We start from the raw sequence: 6,736 nt of genomic DNA, 5'->3' as shown, positions 1-6,736 counted from the left end.
CCCTTCCTCCTCCTGGGGGAAGGCCCGGGAGCTGGGAGGGGGCAGCAGCCTCCTCTTCCCAAACACTGAGCAAGGCAACCTTCTGGTGCAGCAGCAGTCCTCCCTGCCCCATCAGGGCACCCAGGGGCCACCGCCACACGGACATCTGGGCCCTGGGCTGGCGCATTCTGGTTCTGTGCCACTTCCCCACGTGGCAAGCCAAGACTCTTTGCCCAGCCAGCGCTGACCAGAGGCAGCTGCTGCATTTGGGACACACATCAGACATGTGCCAAGGCCCAGGCACTGAGCACAGGGGCTCTGATCCTGCCTGCCCACTCGTGGGACCTCAGACCCTGCACCAAGGAGGAACTGGGCTGGGTCCAATCACCCACCATGATTGTAGCACACTGGTAAAGGTAAAGGGACCCCTGACAGTTAAATCCAGTTGCAAACGACTCTGGGGTTGCGGCGCTCATCTCGCTTTATTGGCCGAGGGAGCCGGCGTACAGCTTCCGGGTCATGTGGCCAGCAGGACTAAGCCGCTTCTGGCGAACCAGAGCAGCGCACGGAAAAGCCGTTTACCTTCCTGCTGGAGGGGTACCTATTTATCTACTTGCACTTTGACGTGCTTTTGAACTGCTAGGTGGGCAGGAGCTGGGACCGAGCAACGGGAGCTCACCCTGTCGCGGGGATTTGAACCACCGACCTTCTGATCGGCAAGTCCTAGACTCAGTGGTCTAGACCACAGCTCCACCCGCATCGCAGCACACTGGTACTCTCCAGCAAATGTTGTGAATGACACCTGCCCTCCCCTCTGGGGCAAATGGGAGTTGTGGTCTGACACACCTGAAGGCCCCCAAGCCAGTCAACTCTCCTCTCTCACAGCAAGGCTGAGCGTGACTCCCGCAAGGCCAAGCCAGCTGCAAAACCACAGGAGGGGTCAGCCAGTGGGGGGGGGGATTCACCACCCCGTCTGAATCAGACCCTCTTGCCTGCCCGTGTCCTGCCTTCTTCAAAGCTGCCAGCTGCCCAGGGGACTTTATATCAAGAATAAAGAGGTAAGAACCAACAACGGAAGCACACCACTTCTTTTTCCTCCTGGCTCTTCCTCCCGCACCCACAGCCTGGCGTTTATTCCCTGAACACCCCCCTGGTGCCAGGACCCTCCTTCCTTCACCCGCTTTCTAGAAAGACCAAAAGGCCTCTTCCCAAAGACGTCAAGGAAATGTACAAATCATTCCCCTCGGAGCAAACGAAAGGAAAAGGAAAAGCCAGAGAGCGGGGTGCCAACTTGAATAAAATACCTGGGAGGGGCAAGTAAGCCCCGGCCCACGTAATCGCTCACAAGGCAGGCTTCATGCACACCATTTGACTGCCAATGCCCATCAACTGGGGGGAAGCTTCTCCAATATTTTATGGGGGGGGGGGGTAAGGGACCTCGGCCCCCCCCGGAGTTGGCTCATACGTCAGAAAGTCTTCAGTACTGAAGGCAGCAAACCTGCCCTGCCCGCCTGCATCTCATCTGGGCCAGGTTTCATTTACGATTTAATCCCGTGTTTTCGGGGGGGGGCGCTGCCTCTGCTCTGATGCTGCTCAGGGTTTTTCGGCTACCTCGGGGGGGGGGGCTGCTGGAAAGGCAGGTGAGGCTGGAATTGGTTTTAATGGGGGGGGGATAAAATCTCCGTCGGCCCTTCCTCCTTCCTCACCGGCTCCATCCATCCTTCGACGGAGCCCCTCCAGGGTCACCTGCGCTGGGAAGGGGGGGTGCCACGCCCGGCCCGGACCCCCCCCGCCCCACCGCATTGCAGGCCTCCGGGGAGCGCCAGAGGGCCTGCCCCCCCCCCCCGAGGAGGAGGCCGGACGCCGGGCGGACACCAGCCCCGGACGCCGGGGGACACCTCGACGGCCCCCGCCCGACCAAACCCCGCCACCAGGACCCCATTGCAGGAATGGGGGGGCACCAGGTGACGCGACGGGGCCCCCGCTCGTGTGGCGCACCAAGGCATCCCTCCCCCGGCGGCAGTTGCATCCGTAGCATCACCTCTCTCCCCCCCCCACCCGGGGCTTAGGATCCGGCTAGGGCCGCGCAGCCCCCGCCGCAGCGCTGTTGGGCCCCCCTCCCGCCCCGACGCCCCTTGCTCGCCCCCCCCCCGGGCTCACCTGACGGGCTTGGGCGCAGCTCCGCGGCTCGCCTGGCGCAGCTCGGCGTCGAGGGATGGCGGCGGCGCTGCGCGGGAGGGGGCGGGGGGCTTTCCTCCCGGGCGGGGGCGGAGCGTCAGCAGGAGGGGGCGTGGCCAGGAGGCCAAAGGCAGCCGGGGGGGGGGAGGCGCAGCAGCGCCGCCCGACCAGAAAGAGACCCCCGCCCGCCCCCTCGGAGAGGCTGGCTGCAGCTCGGGATTCCGGGCGAGGGAAAGCGCACCTCGCAGGCAGCTTGCGCACCAGCCCGGCGGGCGCCGGCTCCGGCCCCAAGGCAGCGCAGGGGGCTTCTCGGCCAGCCTAGGCTGCGCTCACGGGGGGGGGCACCGAAGCGCCCCGAGGGACGCCCCTCCGCCTGCGCGGGACCCGCGTGCAGCAGCAGCGCTCTCCCTGCGCGGCATCCGAGGGGGCAGCCGGGTCACCCGTCCTGCCCCACTGCAAGCCCAGGGCAGCTAAGGGGGCCCCCAGCCCACTCCCGCCCATCGTCATCCTCGTGCCCCCCAAGCGGGTCTCTGCCCCGAGCCGCTTCCCATCCGAAGCCCTTTCCGCCGCCAGGGGGCGCGCTGCTCTTCGCGCGGCATCACCTCCGTGGGAAAAACCTGGTCCCGAACAATAAACATGTGCGCTGATTGGACCGGGCGGGTTGAGGGACGCGGCGTCTGACCAATCAGCCGCTCCCAACGAAGCCGAGCTAAAGTCAAGGTTGGGGCGGGATTAGAGCGCTTGAAGCGACGGAGGCAACCAATGGGAGGGAGGGAAGGAGGGAGGGAGGCAGCCGGACCAATCAGATTCTGGGGCTCGGACTGACAGCTAGAGTCACCAATCGGAAAAGGCTTGCGTGGGAAAAGCTGGTCGACGTGAATGAGCCGAGCGAGCGCGCGCTCCCCTTCTGCGCGCGCAGCCTGAAGCTGCAAGTGCGCGACCGGCTCGCGATTGGTAGTAACTTGGAATCCCGATTTATAGTCATTGATAAGACCGCGAACCTCCCGCTTTGCAAGAGAAGGGTCCTGCTTATTTCCTGCTTAGGGAAGCTCTTAATGTTTAATAGGTGATTGTATTTTAATACTCTGTTGGAAGCCCTGGGGAAACCCGGCCGGATGGGCGCGGTATAAATATTATTATTATTATTATTATTATTATTATTATTATTATTATTATTACTACTACTACTATTATTTATTTGGTTATCCAGAACAAAACGTGCAATTCGTGAAGCCCTTCGGAGCGGGAGGGGAGCAAGGAGAGCGGCCAAACAGGGCAGCTGGGGGGGGGGAGACAGGTTGCAAAAACATCTACTCCCATTTCTTAAGAGTCAGTTCTGTTTCAGAATGGGTTTTCTGTTCCAGGGCTGGACAAAACTGACCTTTAAAAAGATGTTGCACATGTTGCCTTTTCCTTTTCTCTTTGGCAATGAAAGGGCCGGATTGAGGTCTGATGCGGTCCTCAGCTCCTGAAGGTAATGGGGCCCTTTCTATGTCCAGCTGTCCTTTGTCAACAACAAATTGTCACTATTTTTTGTGTTGAATATATGCTATATGGTAATGTTTGGACATCATAGGTATCTCAGGCCATTTGCCCATGTTGCCCTGCAAGCAGTCCATGCAGAATGGAGGCACCCTATACATAGAAAGGAGCAAACCAGGGATATTTGAGGGAGCGGGCTAGCAGGCGGGGGCCATTACATCATAGGAGCCGACACAACACAAACCACTGTTGCTGTATGTAGGTTTTATTGTATTTGTTTTTTATCTTATATTTTAGAAATGTACATCCAGTTTTTTTCCTTTGATTTTTTTGGGAGCCCCCAAGAGAGTGGGGCCCTAAGCTATAGCTTGTTTAGTTTATACGTAAATCCAGCACTGGTAACGAACGTGGGCCATCAAAAGGCACACACCCACATTTTCTGGTAACACAGGAACCCTCCTACAACAACATAATAAAGGAGCAGACTTTCTAACCATTTTGCTCTTTATCAGACTTGGTTATTGTTTCCTTTTTCCCTTTCCTTTTAATCTGACCGAGGAATGAATCTTAAGGGGGGGCAAGTCCCTTGAGTAGGGCTGAACCAAGGCGACCCCAATTTGTATAACAGGATGATCTGGAATGGGGGGCTTTACTTGCAGCGGAAAAGGAAGTTGGTAACTTCCAAGGTTGGGCCTCAAAATCAGCTTCTTTGGCGATCACTCGTAGCTGAGTAAGATTGTCTTCCATAAACACTGTTTTAACAGTGAGTCCGTAAGTGACTGTGGAGGCCAATTCTGGATCCACACGTCCTTCCACAGTGGGGACATTGGTTTCCGGGCAGGAAATGATCATGATGTGGATTTGCCAAGCGTGCCTTCCTCTTAGCCCATTTCTCCCTTGTATCCTGAGTTCGAGTGTCTTCAAAGCCTATGACACCTTTGGCAAAGGCTGTTCTCCAATTAGAGCGCTCGCAGGTTTCCCAATTGTTGGTGCTTATACTACATTTTTAAAGATTTGCCTTGAGACTGTCTTTAAATCTCTTTTGTTGACCACCAGCATTACGCTTTCCATTTTTAAGTTCGGAATAGAGTAGTTGCTTTGGAAGACATCCAGGCATCCACACAACATGACCAGTCCAACGAAGTTGATGTTGAAGAATCATTGCTTTGACACTGGTGATCTTTGCTTCTTTCAGTACACAGATATAAGTTCACCTGTCTTCCCAAGTGATGTGTAAAATTTTTCGGAGACACCATTGATGGAATATTTCGAGGAGCTGGAGATGGCGTTTATAAGTGGTCCATGTTTCACAAGCATATAGTAAGGTTGGTAGTACAAGAGCTTTGTAAGCAAGCATTTTGGTTTCCCTGCCAAGGTCCCAGTCCTCAAACACTCTGCACTTCAGTTAGGAGAAAGCTGCACTCGCAGAGCTGAGGCGATGCTGGATTTCAGCATCAATGTTGGCCCTTGTGGAAATATAACTGCCTAGGTAGGAGAAGTGATCAACATTTTCCAACACTACACTATTAAGTTGGATTTGTGGCGCTGCAGAGGGGTTATTTTGTTGGTGCAGCACTTTGGGTTTTTGGATGTTGAGTGATAGGCCAAGCTTTTTGTAATCTGCAAAGAAATTTAGATTGGTTTGGAGGTCATCCTCTGAGCGTGCGCACACTACATTGTCATCAGCATATTGAAGCTCCATGACAGAAGTTACGGTAACCCTACTCTTTGCTTTCAGCCTGCTCAGATTGAAGAGCTTTCCATCTCTTCGGTATATGATTTCTACTCCGGTGGTGAGTTTCCCTTCGACAAAGTGTAGGATCATGGCAATGAAAATAATGAATAGAGTTGGGGAAGCACAACCCTGTTTAACACCTGATCCCACTGTGAATGGTTCACTTTGAGAGCCATTGTTATCTGTGATTGTTGCTGTCATATTATCATGGAGGAGCTGAATGATGTTCACAAATTTATCTGGGCAGCCAATTTTCAGAAGGACAGTCCACAAGACATGTACAGTGTCGAAAGCCTCAGTCAGGTCAATAAACACCATATACAGTGATTGGTTGCTCTCTGCATTTTTCTTGAAGCAGTTGAGCGGGGAAAATCATGTCCACTGTCCCCTTAGAAGGCCGAAAACCATTTTGGGATTCAGGAAGGGTCACCTCGGATATTGTTACAAGACAGTTTGCTAAGATCCTTACAAGAATTTTGCCGGTCGCAGCTAATAGAGAGATGCCTTGATAGTTTCCACAATCAGTTCTGTCACCTTAATTTTGGCATCTCTAAAGTCTGCTGGGATTTCTTCTCTTTCCCAGATTTTTTCGATGAGCTTGTGAAGTTGTTGTGTAAGTTCAATTCTGCCCACTTTGAAGATTTCGGCAGGTATCCCATCGAGTCCACTGGCTTTGTTGTTTTTCATTTGGTTAATAGCTGTACACAGCTCTCCTGATTTGGAGATACTGCAAGCTCATCTCTAATTTGTTTTTGCGGGATTTGTGAGAGGACCTCAGCAGCTCGGGGGAGTTGCAGTTAAGGAGATGTTGGTAGTGTCCTTTCCAGCACAGTGCAATAGCTTTTTATCTTTTAGAAGTGTGGTACCATCTGCTGAGTGTTGGGGGCATATGCCATGACTTATTGGCCCATAGAGGAGGGTCTTTGTGGCTTTAAAGAAACTTTGTGCATCATGAGTGTTGGCTAAGTGCTGGATCTCTTGAGCTTTTTTTATCCACCAGGTGTTCTTTAGTTCTCTGGTTCTTAGCATTGGCAAAGGGTTTTTTTCTTAGTGGTACAGTTTCTATCTCTTTGCCAGATCTGAAAGGTCTTCCTTTTCTTGTCAGTCATGTGTTCAATCTCACTGTCATTCTCATCAAACCAGTCCTGGTGTTTCTTGGTTTGGTATCCAATAGTTTGTTCAAAGGCTGCAATAATGGATGTTTTTAGCTTGGTCCAGTGTTCCTCGATGTTATCAGGGATTTCTGAAAGGAAGGTCCTCAAGAGTCGTTTGGAAGCAATCCCGCTTGAAGGGCTTGAGTGTTCATTTTGCGCCTTGGTTTCCTTCCTTGAAGCCTGTGTTGAGGTATAATCTTGATACCCA

This window comes from Podarcis melisellensis (genome assembly GCF_964234715.1).
Source record: "Podarcis melisellensis genome assembly, chromosome: 7".
In the NCBI taxonomy this organism is placed as follows: Eukaryota; Metazoa; Chordata; class Lepidosauria; order Squamata; family Lacertidae; genus Podarcis; species Podarcis melisellensis.
This window is presented reverse-complemented; position numbering follows the sequence as displayed.